The 17,865-nt window shown below is 35.2% G+C and overlaps 1 protein-coding gene across 14 annotated transcripts in view; it reads right to left on the bottom strand.

Moving 5' to 3' along the window:
- Positions 1-17,865, bottom strand: part of rbfox3b (RNA binding fox-1 homolog 3b) — a 307,431-nt gene that overhangs the window by 175,219 nt on the left and 114,347 nt on the right. The window contains exon 1 of one of the 14 annotated variants that reach the window (XM_058769588.1): positions 14,955-15,038. The exons of the other annotated variants lie outside the window; for them this stretch is intronic. The gene's annotated coding sequence lies outside the window, so the exon portion shown is untranslated. Of the gene's footprint in view, positions 1-14,954; positions 15,039-17,865 lie in introns of those variants that run through there. 14 annotated transcript variants of the gene reach the window in all.

The raw sequence follows: 17,865 nt of genomic DNA, 5'->3' as shown, positions 1-17,865 counted from the left end.
TCAGCCGTGAGAGTAATTATTCATGTTTAATGAGAGCTTGTTCTATAAAAAGAAAGAGCTGTGTGTCTGTGTTTAATGACTGCTGTAAAACATTAAAGCGCTTGCATTCTGCGTTTGCCATTTCTGTCTGGTTATGTGACAATGAAACAAATCCAATAAGACGTTTAAAATATGAGTTCATAATCCATAATAACGCTTCCTTCAGTGAAAAAGTTAATCTCCTGTTGTATCTCACATCAAAATCCACCCACATATTGGTTTTGGACTGTTTTGGCTTGAAAATGGTGCTTGATCTGTGCAGATTTCTCTCCTGATTCAGACTGGACTACTGGAGAACGTAATATTATGGATTACAGACTATAATTAACAGTTTGAAGTTAAAACATCTTAATGATGGATTTGTTTCTTATAAACTTCTTTTCACTTCTCAAGATGCTAACTGATGGACTGGAGTGGTGTGGATTACTTGAGTATTATTGTGATGTTTTTATCAGCTGTTTGGACTCTCATTCTGACGGCACCCATTCACTGCAGAGGATCCATTGCTGAGCAAATGTTTGTTTGTTTGTTTATTTTGGCTCGGAATCAAATCAGAGTCATATATATTCTAGCTCCTGAAGTAAAGTTTCTACAGTGAAAAAGCTCTCAACAAAATGTGCATCATCACAGAACAAGCTCCGATCCATTTAAACTCCACAAATAGACACCATTCATTCATCACTCAGTAAAACAGTTATTTAAAAAGCAAGGACAAGCTCATGCTTTTATAGTCTATAGATATTTCATCATTTAATTTAATGGCATTCAGACAGTGTCCAATACTTTTTGAAGCCACTGCACATAAATTATCCTCATTTCAAACATTATTTGTTATCAAACACATATATCATACATACCGAAGTAACTTGAAGATGAGTGGGTTTCAAATACTTAGCAAAATGAGTTTTTCTGATGCTTTACAAAACACCTCCATGGACGTGCCTTCACTTTAATTACAGAACAAAATTAAATTAAACTGCTACAATTACACAACATTCTGGGTTCAACACAAAGTTAAACTCTATTGTTATTATTTTAATATAATTTTGTGCTGTCAATCGATTAAAAAATAAACTAATTATGTTTTTTTCTGAAATTAATAGCGATTAATCCCACCTAACATTAAACTTTTTAAATATACTTTCTATATTGCAATAATTTCACATTTAATCTTTGAAGTAATGTACACTGTAAAAAGTAATAAGTTGACTTAACTTAAAAAATTGAGGAAACCCCTTGCCTTAAAATTATTAAGTAAATAATAATTAAAAAAAAAAAAAAAAAAAGTTAAGTGAACTTGACAATTCATTTAACTTATTTTTTTTTAATTATTATATACTTAATAATTTTAAGGCAACGGGTTTCCTCAATTGTTTTACGTTAAGTCAACTTATCACTTTTTAGAAACAACATAAAGACAGTATATTTTTAACATTTGTTTAAAGGCATCTTTTGTTATGACTGAAGGCCAGTATCACTGATACCAATACTACTGATGCCTCTATAAAACTGTTCTTTTTTTCCTAATATTTAACCATTGCCAACCAACCTATGGCCATTCAACATTACAGTATAATTGAGAGCAATCAATTTTAATATTTATTAGACCTTAATAAAAAAACTTCTAATTTAAGTGAATTTTAAACAATCTTCACATAAACCCATTATAACAAATGTCATATTTAGCTACCTGTGCCCTTCAGCAAGTAGGGAATATATAAAAATTTAATAAAGTTATCAAACACTAAATTCTAAATTAAATATTGATGAATCCTTAAAGCCATAAAAGTTATTGATTTCCTCTTTTTTCTTTTGTTTTTTGATGAAAAGGCATCTTAACCAGCTAGGTTAATAGATTATTTTGGGTGCTTTTTCTTTAAGAGCTGCCGCTGTTGAACATGACATGGATCTCACGCATCATATTTTCTTTCAACTCTCTTTCCCTTCTCTGACCCACTTCAGGTCTTAAAGTCTCTATTAATGAGCTGATGAGTTGAATCGGGTGTGTTAGTTGTGGGAGACAGTGCTGGGCTTCTCCAGGATAGTTTTGAAATCCATTTCAGGGACATGTTCTTAAATGTGACTCATATAACATATAATACATGCATGCACAGATTTAAGGCAGCTTTAAATCGCTTTCATGACTTAACTGACCACGAAATTACATGCACATTGTTTCTTTCGCGCTTTGATATGATAAAGGCTACAGCACGCACCAGTGCCTTTGTGAGTGCAATTGAACAGCGCGCGCCGAGTACAGTACCGTTTTCCGCGCTTGTTTGACTTGCACCTGGCGCTGAGGTGAAGTGAAGTGCACGTCTGAAACGTCTCCTGTTTGATGTGCTTGTAAAGATGTTCTGTGACTAAATAAATGCACTTCTTAGCTAGAAAAAAAGAGACAGAGGCAGCAGTTGTGAGTGGGGTGGCCAACACTAGCCCCGCCCCCGTGTTAACACCGTTAAATATTTTTAACGCATTAAACTGGAAAAAATAATCGCCTGCGTTAACGCGCTAATTTTAACAGCACTAGAAATTTAAATTATATGGTTATTCATTTATTTTATTTTATTTTTTGTATATTTGTCTTCAAAATGTGTTCCATTTACATTTTTCTGGACTCCGTTTTAAAGGTTAAATTAAATTTTAGAAATCAAAAACCATGTCTTAAAATCATGAAACTAACGCAATTTACCGCAGTTTATTATAAGTTTAACAAAAATTATATTTTCAGGGCCCTATGAAATGTTTAATTTATCAAATTTCCAATTACCAATTTCTCCAAGTTTAAATTTTTCTTGATTGTATTTTAATGGTTTAATTAAACGGCTACTAGTCCACATATCATGATTAGATTACAGCACTTCTTTTTATTTATTCATCAAAAAATAAAAAATAAAAATAAAAAATTGACTGAATTTCGCGTTTTCTGCATTGCAGAAATCATACAGCTCTATCATTACAACAGAAACTCATTTGAACTCATCCATTAGTGAGTAAACATTATGTTTATGGTGATGCATTTACAATATGCAATAAACTCTAAAAACGCAGTGTCAAATGCAGAGCCACAAAAAGCAAACATAAGTGTTAAAATGACACTAATGTGAACAAATAATGCTGTAATAACTGGCAACACGCAAATATCAAAATCAAAAACACCTGTAATGCATGCAGAGAAATTCATGCAGCAATTTAGACACTTTACAAATCAAGCAGTAAATGGATTTTTAATGAATTATTAATGTAAATGCACAACATTTATGCTTTTAAACGCTCCACAAACCTGCCACAGAGTAAGTGCATCACTGCAAATATAATTGTTAAAAAAGCAATTTTTCCAAAATTGTGTGAACATAAAGCTGCACTTGAACCCTGAACATCCCTTTAGGAATGTCACTTTAGCTCCTCCCCCTAAACATTGTCATGGTGACAGGGGTGGTTGGCATGGAGACAACAATAGCAATAGTTATAAATATGTACAAGTATGTACGCAGGAATCGCAGTCGTGTCATACGACCATCTGTGGGTTCGGACGGTGAACTCATTAATTATTCAGTAGAACGCCACATGATGAGCTTCTATATCTGAACTCAAATGCAGACTTACATGAATACTGCTCGAGTGTGTGTGTGTGTGTGTGTGGGCGTCCACGAGTGTATGAATGTGCAGGTGTGTGTGTGTGTGTGCGTGCGCGTGTGTGTGTGTGTGTGTGAGACATACGCGTGTTACTATGAGTGCATATCCTTGTCAGATTCAGATTTGGATGTTGCGGTGCAATCGTTGCGAGGTGACCCCGTGACCCGCGCAGGAAGGAAGCGGGCGATGCAATCTGCCACCCACGGCTCACACACTCGCACACACACACACGTCTCTCAGTCCCCCTCCAAACGTCTCGCTAATGAGATGAATTAGCTGAATGCAACAGATGTGTGCGGTGCAAACGAACGCCCTCCATCTGTCAGTCATAACACACACACACACACTACAGGTGATACACAACACATGATTGATGGTCATTCCTGCTATGCAGTGAATGCTCATGTCTTCATCATATATGGCTTTATATATTATATACTGGGAAAAATATTAAAATATTTTATGCTTTGGTTTGAGATGCACATTTTTGTCAGAGAGAGAGAGAGAAATTAAAAACAATATTTCCATGAAAGCATGTCAACTTTTTGATTTCTTTATTTAACACCAATAAAGAAATAAATGTATTTATTTTGTTATTTATCTAATCATTAAATAAATATAAGTATAACTTCAAGTAACAATGCTGTTATAATTAAGTTCACAATTTTTTCTTCTATATATAATAAGTCCATACTTACACAGTGCATATTTAATATAAACTATATTTTTAATGATTTAAGTTTTTAATAAATGAATAAACAAATTAAAATAAAAGTGCACTAATATTTTCCATTACTCCTTTAATACATTTAGGCTAATTCATGTCTACATTAATAACATAATAAAATTCGATACGAATACCCACATTTCTGCCAAAATGTCATGATGCAGTTAGTGTTATTACAGTAAACTCACGGTAAATGATGACGATTTATAGATTGAAAAACCTTCTGTTCGTATCGCTGCGAACAGATATCAATTTATCGGCCAGCCATATAGGGCTATTTTATTTTATTATATATATATATATATATATATATATATATATTCCTTAATTAATTTTTTTTCTTTTTACTTTATATAGAGGTGTAATTTTACATCAAAATGGTGCTATACAATATATAGGGAATGAACAGCATTTATTCATTTATTTCTTATATATTTATATAAAACTATAAAAACACACACACACACATACATATACACACACACACACACACACACACACAGAGTGTACACAATAGTGTTTATTTTTCTTGTCTTATATAAATTATATATTTATTGTAATGATTTATGTATTTGATAAATATATTTAAATAATAAATAAATGTACAGAAGCAATTTCAAGTACGAGAGATTAACAGCTGCAGCAGAACATGAGTAACAGGATGATGAAATTAAACTTAAATTAGTTTTTAGTGAAACTAAAATTACTTTCCGCTAATGACAAACAAGACAATCACACCTCTTTTATGAACACAACCAGCTGCCAAACAAGTTATTTTTAGCGTCCAAACTGGATTCAAAGTGCAAACAGGTGTAAACGAGGTTAATGTGTAATCCGGTTTCATAGGAGGAATAGAGTGACAATGCTGAATGAAATGAGAACATGCCGGTAATGAATCGCCGACCGTGTGTTCATGTCCCCATTGAGTCAGAGCGTTTGACAACATTATACTGTCAATGAATAGAGGTCGACGGGGGGCAGAAAGCTCTCAGAAAAACCCCTCAGACACCCAGCAGGAGATAAACACACTCATATACACACGCTCATAGAGTGACTGAGACCCAACACAGAGTCAGACGAGTCTGTGAACAGCAGGTCTTCATTACTGCAGCGTGAAAACAGCAATGAGAGCACATCATGAGGAAAAGAGAGAAAACTCTGGTGAGAGAGAGACTTTTGTCATCATTTACTCACCCATGTCATTTCAGACCTGTATGACTTTCCATGTAATTACAATGGTGAATGGAGCTTTCAAGCTTCAAAAAGGATGGGGAAGCATCATTAAAGTATAGCAAAAAGTTCATATGACTCGTGACCCTTTTGTATGTTCGCATATACATGATACGGATGAAATGAAAGCATCTAAAATGTATGCTTTAGAAACACTTTGACAAACATTATATATGGACTTAGAGAAAACAAAGCACGTAAACACCTTCACCATTATGCCAGATGTTTTCTTGGAAGTGATCTGTTCTGATGTTCAGAAGTGTTAATGTAAAGGCTCAAACCCACTCAAGAACACAGAATAAGACAAGATAATAAAAGAGAGATGAAATGCAGGCTGTACAGATGGAGGAGCTGACGGAAGGAGTGATCTGGCCAGCCTTTAGTATTTATAAATAAATCACTCAAATTCCCACCAACACGTCTGATCACGACCAGATCTGACTGTCAACACCTCTCCATGTTGTCTGTTACACACACATATGGCCTGACAATCTGCCACCGCAAACATGAGCGTGTGTTTCTGCATGTCTCGGACTACTGTCTACTGCCAGTCTGTAAACACCGCCAACACACCATGACAGAGAGAGAGAGAGAGAGAGAGAGAACAAACAGGACAATAACATAACATATTGATAGATTTAAGTCGATAGATAGATAGACAGAAAGACTTAACAAACAGACCGATAGAATGGCAAACTAAAAATTACAGACTGATAGAACAACAGACTGAACAATTAATAGAATAACAGACCGATATAACTACAGACCGAAGGACAGATCTATAGAACGACAGACTGAAAAAACAGACTGAATGACAGACTGAACAATAAATAGAATAGACCTATAGAATAGAATAGTACTACAGACTGAACAGACAGACAGAATAAGAGACCGATAGAACTACAGGGCGAACAAGAAATAGAATATCAGACTGATAGAACTACAGACCGTACAATAGAAAAAAAGTCCAAAAGGACAGATCTATAGTTTAGAGGTCGACCGATTCATCGGTTTTGCCGATTAATCAGCACCGATAGTTTATTTGCGGAGCTATCGGTCATCGGCAAAAATCCATGCCGATAGTTTTCCGTGTTGCGTCTGTTGCTGGAGTGGCAGTACAGTACGAGAGCTGCCTCTAGAGGCGTAAATCACTGACTGCACATGTTGTTTGTTTTGGCATGTGACACTGCGCGTTGCACAGAGCGGGAAACTTCAAAGGCACATTTAAATGCAGCCAACAGAAAATTCTGCTGTGGAACAGAGCGCCGTGATAACCGCAATATCGCAATACCGCGCTATTGATGAGCATAACCGCAGAGGAATGCAACAACCGCAGCAACCGCGATATTTCAGTGTTTTCTTTTTCGTAAGGTTACGCCCTTCTTGTTTTACACTTCATGCATGTGTACTAAATATTAGTAATGATAACAATGTGTACCATGCTGATTTGCACAGAGGCTCAGTAAATTTGCACTTAACAAACCTAAACAGACAGCGAATGAGAGAGAGAGAGAGAGAGATCGACTGATCGCATGCGATTACCTGCATCTGTCCTTCAGGCCGAGTCATGTATATTTGTGAATACAGGTTGTCATGTCCAAGGAAAGCGAAATCTGTCTTAGCATCAATGCTCTGCTGGTCAGCTGAGCCTTTAAAAGTGGCGCTCAAAGTTAAAATGATTTCAACAGCGTGTTACATTACACATCTCTGAATGAATCAGAGCTTTTGAACGTGAAGTTGAATGAAGACTCACTCAAAGACAGTTCCTTAACAATGAAATTTCACTGACTGACAGCCCATCTAGAACACGCAGGTGAAATATCAACAGAAAAAGTATCTTGTCGGTCAGATTAGAGGATCAGAACTAACTGTTATATATATAGGCTAACAATATACTAATATATACTTATACTTTCGGTTTCATTGGTTTCTGAATATGACCCCCTTACATCGTAACACATACACACACAGATATGCGGTAATACCGCATACCGCGCTACTGAGCCACTCAAAATTACCGCAAGGGAAATTCCTTAACCACGACAGCCCTAGCGCCATTCACACAGTTTTCCATTAAATAACATTATATTTGTCCCAAATCATTGCTGATTTACATAATGACTTCACCCTAGGCTATAAATTATGTATTGTGCATTTTTCAGCAAAACATTTGTATTTCTGTGGCTCTAATACAGTCTGTATGCTTCATATAGAGAGCTGTAGTATAGATCGCGCGCGTTCTCTTTGCTTGCTCTGTTTTTTAAAACCGAACTTCAAACTCATTTATGCCACATAGTTCATTCTTGGAGCAAACTTATGTCCATTTGGTGACATAGGTGTCACTTGCATATTTTTTTTTTTTATATATATTTTGATTAGATAACCATGCAGTGTTCTAAAATAGCAGCAAATAAAATGTGAGAGCATACATACATACAATATCAATAACTTGTGCATGTAATTTTAATATGGCCTTGTGTAGGCATTTCAAGATGGCTATCTTTAAGCATGACTGTTGAAATTAAATGGTAATACTTAACAATAAGAGTCCATTTGTAACATTAATAAAAGCTGTAGAAGTATTGTTCCTTATTAGAGTGTGTTCATTTCGTTTCAACATTTACTATTACTAATAGGCTTCATTTTTAAATTTTAACATTAGTAAACTATGAAATAACTAATGATCAATATAATAATTAATATTAATACTAAATTTGTATTCATTTACAAAGTATGGTTCAGTACTGTTACTGCTTTTTTTAAAATAGTAAAGCTCTATTTTAGTTTTCGTTCAGTATCCATTTGAAAAACTATCGGTTGATTAATCGATATCGACCAGTGCGGTCCAACCTAGCTATCAGTATCGGTAAAATCCACTATCGGTTAGGGCTATAATCTATCGATTATTTTTTTTGATTAGTCGACTAATCTATCGATTGTTTTTCAGTTAATCCATTTATTATTTTCTTATCAGTTGATTAATTCTTTAGTTAAACTATCAATAAATAATAACAGTAACTTCTGCTATTAATCTTTTAATATTGTATTCAAACATTTTATCATAATTAATACTTTACAAAAAATAAATAACAAAGAAAGAAAAAAGAAAATAACAATAAATAAAGAAAAAAATTACAAGAAAAGAGAGAAAAAGAAATAATAACAATAAATAATTAATAAAAAATTAAATTGAAAGAAAGAAAAGGAAAGCAAGGAAGCAAGAAAGACAATAATAAGAAAGAAAGAAAGAAAGAAAGAAAGAAAGAAAGAAAGAAAGAAAGAAAGAAAGGGCAGTGATACAAGAATGCGGTTGGGAATCTTGACAATGTAAAGGCGTCAGTTCGGCTATATATATGCGGTTCTGACGGTCGTATAATAATAAAAAGCTCTATGAACGCAAGTCTATTAAGTGATATTGCCATACTAGCCTTTACCTTCTGCTCTAGAGTCTTGTTTTGTGTTAACCATGGCAGAAAAACAGTCTTAACTAGGGATAGCTGCAGGCTCGCGCAATGGGCGTGACCAAAGGTATGATGCATCAACGCATCCCATGCTAATCGACGTATTTTCATAATCGACGTAATCAATGACGTCGACGAATCGCTGCAGCCCTACTATCGGTCGACCTCTACTATAGATCAATAAAACTACAACCCAAAAAATGGAACAGACTAAATGACAGATCTATAGAATAACAGACTGAACGGCAAACCAAACAATAGATAGAATAAGACCGATAGAACTACAAATGGAACAATAGACAGAATAACAGACCGATAGAACAATGGACAGATAGAACTACAGACAGAACAGATCGATAGAACTACAGACAGAACAGATAGAACTACAGACCGATTGAACAACAGATAGAAAAACAGACGGACAGAACTACAGACCGAAAAACAAATAGAATAACAAACCGGTAGAACTACAGACTAAACAATAGATAGAGCAGACTGTAGGACAGATCTATAGATCGACATACTTAAAAAAAAAATTGACCGAATGACAGACTCACAGTCAGACTGAGCAAACATACCAAACGTCAGACTGAGGAAACATACCAATCAACGGACCGATAGAACAACAGACTGAATGATTTACAGGACAGCCTGAACAACAGACCAAACAGAAAGAAAGAGTGAACAAACTGGCTGATAGAATGACACAGCGAATAGAATTACAGAAAGATGGAAAGACAGACCAACCAATAGATAGAACGACGGACCGAACATCAGACTGAACAAATAGAGGGAACAACAGATCAATAGAATGACAGACTGAACAAACAGACCGAATGATGATAGATGTCAAGATAACTAGTGACTGTACGTCTGAGCAGTAAAGTAGAGCCCTGCACGGCCCTAAAATGTAGGCCCTAGCCCGGCCCGTGTCCGACAGCTTATCAGAATTCTCGGGCCCGAGACCGACCCGAGCCTGTCTTTTTTTCCCCCCTTCTCCCAAAACAGCTTACTGTTTCAGCTATTAAAATACTTCAGTTTTGTCAGAAATGGCAAAGTGATTGTATTTAGTTTCCTTATTCTATTAAGTTAATTTAGAAAAACGTCTGGAGCATTTTTTTATTTGTTAAATGTAAGTTTTTGTTTTTCAAAGTAACGACCAAGCGGCCAGCGGCAGCCAGTGAGTTGATCATAGCCTATGTTTGATCAATTTAGCCTTCTCAAATCATCAGGACTTGTCTCAAAATTAAACCTATAGTTATAAAACAGCTTCATGATGTTAGTTTAAACGCTTAACCTAGATAAATATGCTCTGACGCATATCCAGTCGTTTGTGTGGGAATACAAAATACAATTTTTGCTCATAAAAGGTAAGAGTAATAGGCTACATTGTTCGGAACTATAAAGGGTCTACTTTTACTTGTGTGCACTCACAATATCAACAAAACATGCTTTTATAAAATAAAGGGGAAAAAAGCAGTTTCGGTTTTGAGCAGGAGCTAGGGCTGGGTATCAATCAAAAATTTTCGATACTGATACTGATACCGATATCTTGAGTTCTATACCGGTTCCTGAACGATACTTTTTTCAATACCAATTTTATGAAATCAGTTTTAACAAGATTACATTATCTCAAAAAACAATTTTTTCAGCTTGTTGACATTTATACAGACTCAAAGCCTTATCTCCTGAGCCACTGCACAAAGGAACAAAATATATCCGACACAATAAATCAGTGCAAATAATTTTAATTAAGTTCAAATAGTTTTCAGTTTACACATCTGTTAAGCTACATTTACACTAGTGCGTCTTCAATTTAAAACACACAGCTCAGACAGAATCATCATTTCTATTCATTTATTCTAGGTTGTTAAAGACTTCAAGAAATTGAAAATCATTATCCACTTTCATAAGTGGGCGTTTTATTTTCTTTCACCATATGTTTTATTGTTATTAAATTCTGGTGTAGTATGTCTAATTATTTGAATGCTTAAAAACAACTTAGTTCATACAAATTTATTCTTAAAATAGCCTTATGAAATGTTTTATTTTTCCTCAGAAATTCTGTGTTCTGTATCTGGTTTTCAAATGAAGGCATAAAACATTAATTTAATTTATCTTTAAATTATTGAAAATCAAAAGTTTATTTATTTTGGCAAACAAAGGGGGTTTACTATTAAAATTAAAACACGGAAGAAATGTTGTGTGATCATTACTAAAAAAAATAAAGTTTTAATAATTTTAATAGTAGCCTAGTAGTAGTAGTAGTAGTAGTAGTATGTACTGTCTGCTGAACAATAGTACTGTAATATATTTCCACAGTGTCTTCCAAGTTAAACCGAACTTTTATTTTGACGGGTTGCCGTGAATACCTTACAGTTCTGTGTGTATATGATATGACGCTAGTTTTACTCAAATCAAACGGTAAAATGCTAAATGAAGTGACTCTCAGAGCAGTTCTGGAGATGTTGTTCATGTGTTTATGTCCTCATTTAGTGAGACGGCAGACGATGAGATTAACCCCTTAGGTATCAAAATTTGGCACCGAAAGTAGATACCCAGCCCTAGCAGGAGCGCTTCTGAAAAACTGAAACAGCGAAAACTTGCCTCACTGACTTTATAAATATAGTATCTATAAAAAGCTTTGAATTACTACTTTAAAACAAAATAATTTGAATCGAAAACAAAAACTTTTTCCATTATAAAATCTCTAAAGATGCATTTCTTTCTAAAGGTGCATCCAATAAGGAGACAGCGAGTCAAGATCATCATCATCTTGATGATCCAAAATGCAGCTTTTACCGATGCATTGGGAACTTAGTAACCACGCTCAAAACTTCTCCCTGATGCACTGCATGGTCAACTGTCACCTATATGCTAATGCATGCGAATATGCATTGCGCAAACGATGTGTAATATTTATAACATAACCAGTATTTCATACAGTAGCCATGTGTTCTCTGCGCATACATGGGGACAATAAAAGGATAGAAGCTAAATGAGCCCGAGTCTAATCCGAGCCCGATCTGTAAAAAAAATAAAATAAATATAAATAAATAAATAAATAAATAAATAAATAAATAATGGCCCGAGCCCGGCCCAAATGGACTCAGCGTGTTGGGCCCCGACGGGCTTGCAGACCTCTACAGTAAAGGTCTTCACTGGGAATTTAGTATTTAAACAAAAAAATAAAAAGTAAAAAAGTTTAAATAATGCTGTCTTGTCTACTGTAACATATACCATCCCTTAACAGATCAGTCTAGAAGGATTTATGTTATTAAAACTCTATAGAGAAGATGAATGAGATTTTTACCAAGGACAATAACTATAAAGATAACTATAAAGATAACGATATTAGCGTCCACACCAGTGGAAAATATTGTCTGTTATTCTAAGCGCACACTTGTCTGCCTCTTTAAATTCTCAAGCTCGTTATAGCAGGATGGATTCTGATTGGATGTCATTTTTTTTATAGTTAAAAAAAATAGTTCTGGAAGTGATTCCAATGATATCGCTTCTCTGTGCCTTTATCGTTATAGCTGTGGTGTGGACAGCTGCTATTCTTTAATATTGAGAATGATTTTTAGAACTATATCTTTAAAGCTATCGTCCAAGCCTTTAGTCCTTTCAAAAGTGTATTTTGTCCACAGCTAAAGAATGAACTAATCAACAAGCATTTGTCATTTTTGACCAATTCAAATCCCACAAACATGCCACTATCATATCCTACAATCCTTTGCAGCGGGATTGTTTTTCCAGTAAATGTAGAAATGAGCGGTCAGGGGTTTTTACTGCCCTTGTCTTCTTTCTCCGCCATGACCTCTAAAATATGGACGTCCGAGATCATATCACGAAAGCAATACCTGCGCCAGCAGCCTTCACACAAATTGATTCCGGCCGCCAGACGTCCAGCGCGCTTCCTGCACACTTCCCTGTCAGCACTGTATGCAGACACACAAATGCGATCTTTATCTTTATGAGCTTTCCTTGGGCACGTGCCATTTGGCACCTACGTGTGATTAACGGCCCATTGGAGTCACGCAATGAGTGTGTTAGCATGCTAGTCAGTAAGATGCATGCGTTTTTGGTAGATAATTCGTGCACAAACAGCAGCTTTCAGCTGAAAGGTTTTCAAATTAACTGTTGCAACCAAGGTTATATCATTATAAACTGCAAAACTACTTCCTTAACGTGATTCGTTTGTACACTTCACTGACACTACTGCTGCTCTTGTGGGATCATTAATGGAAATTACACATCAGTCAACACTCAAAACACAGAAAACACAGGCTGCACCCAAATTCACACAGTCTTCACTATGTAGTACACAGGATAAGAATTAGCAAACACCATGCATTGTATTATATTACAAAAGTGATTATGCTGGTGTACTATTTGAGGAGGATTTTTGAAGTATGTTTTCATGCATGCATTTGGACTAATATTAGCTACCTATCTTGCATGCATGCACACATTTAGACTAATACGAACCATCATGCATGCAGGCACTGGGATCAATATTACCCAACGTGTATGCATGCATTTGGACTAATATTATACATCTAGCATGCATTCGTACATTTAGAATTATATGCGATATATAAGAACCATCATGCGTATGCACACATTTAGTCTAATACGAACCGTCATACATGCATAAATTGGGACCAATATTACCCAACACGTATGCATGCATTTTGGCTAACGATACCCCTCTTGCATGCATACATGCATTTGGACTAACGAACACGCATGCATGCATGTTTTTGGACTAATAAACAGCCATGCATTCATGAATTTGGACTAAAATGAAATCATGCATACATGCATTCAGACTAAAATGAAAAGACAGATATGCATGCATTTGGACAAGTAATACCCATGCATGCAAGCCATTTGGACTAATATGTGCTGCAAAAGTTTGTGACCGACCTCTTTCAACAAATTCAGTTGTAGAACATACGTCATTTGTCCCCATATGGAAATGTAATATATGTGCATATATGAAATATTCATATATGACATGTTTTATATATGCCCTATCCATATATGAATCCTATTAGAAAATGGAACAATTTCATATATTGACATGTAAGTCCACCCCATACATAAATATGTTTATGTATTTATAATACATTTATTGTCCTATGTGGAATATATATATAATTATTAATATATGTGAGATATGTCTTTTTTAATTATGTGTTATATACAAATTAGACATATACATAGCAAATTATTTATATATGTGACGTGTCACTTCTATATGCCATAATCTTTTAATTATGAAATATATGGTTTCATATATATATATATATGATCTTTTAATCAGGTTTTATGTCTGTATCTTAGGGATGTTCATTTTAACCGTTTAACCGTTAACTGACTGATAACAATTTTGACCGATTAATAGAATCAGTTAAACGGTTTAAAGTCACTTATTTATTTTTTTCAGTAATTTATCAAGATATTTTAAAAGGTTTAATGCATGGTTAAAATAACCTACGCGTATATAAAAAAAAAAAAAAAAAAAAAAATTATTTTAGAGAGAGAGAGAAAAAAAACATAAGTCGCATTTTATTATTTCATTCAGAAATAGGCCGACGCGAATTACAAATATTATAATAAACACTGTAAACCTAGCTATGCTATTTTAGTTCCCCTCACTCCACAACAAATCCTTTCAATTAACAGTAGGCTATTTAGAAAATAACAAGAATTAAAAATGTAAGAAGATATAGCGACAAACCAAAACAAATTAAGGCTAAAACGAAACTGAAACCAATGTTGGGTCTCTCATTCGACACAAAATCAAATGTTTCCGTATTCGCGATGTATTTGAATGCCAAAATATTATTTACCTTTTATGTATACTTCACTCGCGTTCCAATAGCCATGTAAAACAAAATGTTTTGCATAACTTCACGGCGGTATGGTGATAACGGCACAGATTTTACTACATATTTAAACTAAGCAGTGTTTTTTTTTTTTTTTTTGTCCATATGTTTGACTGATTGTTTTTTATAATGATAATGAACAGGCTGCATTGTCAAGGTAGAATGGTAAACTGTGTGCGGCGCTGGAGAAATCACTTGAAGCAACTACTCCTTTTAGTCATGAAGATAATCGGAATTGTAAAAGATTAGGGTTGTTTGCTGCTTTTTGCGCATGTAAAATTAATCCCAGGAAAACAAATGTTAGTATTTTTAACGGGTCACAGACACTTATTTTTTCTAATTTAATTTTAGTCCTAATTTAAAATAATCTTGTCGGTTAACGGGTTAATAATCGGTTAACGAGCGTCAGTTGTCGGTTAGGAAAAATAACCGAAATGAACATCCCTAATGTATCTACAAAATTGCAGTGCATTGCACATTTCATGCCTTATGCCTTAAATGTTAAATGGCGCAATAAGCTACAAAAAGTAACATCTTTATTTAAACAGTCTTTATTTAAATAGAAAAAAAAAATCTTATTGAGCTGCACAATTAAAAAGAAAAAAAAGAAACAATTGCATATATAACTGATCAAAAGACTGAACAGGCATAAGAAACAGAACATCAACCAATTGTAGTGGTTCAGCTAAAGGTCTACAGTTTTGTAGTCCCACAGCTTGGGTAGTGTTTGGTTTATTGCCATCCCCCGGTGAAGACATTTCTGGATCTCTGCATCTGTAAGAAATGAGTAAAAGTTAGGTTGTTATAATATAATTACAATAAATTGATTTACTAGGCCCAAAATTACGTTTACACTTAAACATATCATATTAAAAATCAAATTGTCTGAACCCTATGTATTTCAGGAAGTGCTCAACATGGGTAGTGTTGGGTGGTACAGTAAATTAAACTTGATTTTAGTCAACATGGTGTTAAAATATTTAATCTGCTTAAGTCTTTCAATCCAACACTGTAACAAAGTTTAATTTTGCTTTTAAATTAGAACTGTGCCTATATCTTAAAGTGTTTAACTACCTATAAGATGACAAATACACTACTCACAAAAAGTTAGGGATATTTGACTTTCGGCTGAAATTTATAGAAAATGTAAAAAGTTCATGCTACAGTGATATTATATCATGAAAGTAAGTCATTTAAGTAGAAGCATGCAATGGTAATTTCTTCATCTCAAACAATTTACTGAAACAAAGCCAACAACAGTGGTGGGTATACCACAACAAAAAAAAAGTAAATGTCTCACTAACTTGTCATGTGTCCTTGAGCATTAATTACAGCTTGACAATGACGTCTCATGCTGTTCACAAGTCGACTTATTATCTGCTGAGGCATGGCATCCCACTCTTCTTGAAGGGCTGCCCTCGGGTCATTGAGGTTCTGGGGTGCAGAGTTATGAACCTCTGCATGACGACTCAGCTGATCCCATATGTTTTCTATTGGATTCAGGTCTGGAGAAAGTGCAGGCCACTCCATCTGAGGTACCCCAGCCTCCAGCAGCCGTTCCCTGATGATGTGACCTCGATGGGCTGGGGCATTGTCATCCATGAAGTTGAAATCAGGCCTGTGTTGCTCATGCATAGGCACAATGACTGGATTAATGATATTATTCAGGTAGTACTGGCTTGTCACATTACCATTCACAAGGTGTAGGGCAGTTCTGTTTTGACTAGACACACCTGCCCAGACTGTAATGGCCAGGGAGCATTTGCACTGGACGAGGAACCAGTGCTGTTTTCTGATGAAAGTCGACTCACATTGAGCAGAAATAATGGCCACCAATGCTGTTGGAGACATCAAGGAGAACGCTATGCATCAGCCACTGTTGTCACCAGATGAGCCTTTGGAGGTGGTGCTGTTACAGTCTGGGCAGGTGTGTCTAGTCAATACAGAACTGGGCTACATCTTGTGAATGGTAATGTGACAAGCCAATACTACCTGAATAACATCATTAATCCAGTCATTGTGCCTCTGCATGAGCAACACAGGCCTGATTTCATCTTCATGGATGACAATGCCCCAGCTCATCGAGGTTGCATCATCAGGGAATGGCTGCTGGAGGTTGGGGTACCTCAGATGGAGTGGCCTGTATTTTTTCCAGACCTGAATCCAATAGAAAACCTATGGGATCAGCTGAGTTGTCGTGTAGAGGGTCGTAACCCTGCACCCCAGGAACTCAGGGGTGGCCCTGACCCGAGGGCAGCCCTTCAAGAAGAGTGGGATGCCATGCCTCAGCAGACAATAAGTCGACTTGTGAACAGCATGAGATGTCATTGTCAATCTGTAATTGATGCTCAAGGACAGATGGCAAGTTATTGAGACATTGACTTTTTTGTTGTGGTATACCCACCACTGCTGTTAGCTTTTGTTTCAATTAATTGTTTGAGATGAAGAAATTACCATTGCATGCTTCTACTTAAATGCCCTACTTTCATGATATATCACTGTAGCATGAACTTTTTACATTTTCCATAAATAACTTTTTGTGAGTAGTGTATATTAAGTATTAAAACATAGCTGGTAAAGTTAAAGATTATTTAAAAGACTGCAGAATACTAATTATTTAATAATTACAAGTTGTATTTGTAAAATATTCCCAGATACCACTTGACCTTTTTAAGGACAAGGCAGAACAACAACAAAGCACAGCCTACATGCCCATGCAAATAATATGCCTCTACAAGCATGAAGAATTATACTACAGTAACCCAAGTGTTCAATGACAGAGTTCACAACTAAGGTTACAATTTAATTTGCTATTTAACATTAATGAAATAAATAGTTGACATTTATAACTAATGAGGGCATCATTTTGGCCTGG

Source organism: Onychostoma macrolepis, chromosome 03, assembly GCF_012432095.1.
Source record: "Onychostoma macrolepis isolate SWU-2019 chromosome 03, ASM1243209v1, whole genome shotgun sequence".
NCBI lineage: Eukaryota > Metazoa > Chordata > Actinopteri > Cypriniformes > Cyprinidae > Onychostoma > Onychostoma macrolepis.
The sequence above is the reverse complement of the archived record's forward strand: the minus strand, read 5'-3'. Positions and strand labels throughout refer to the sequence as shown.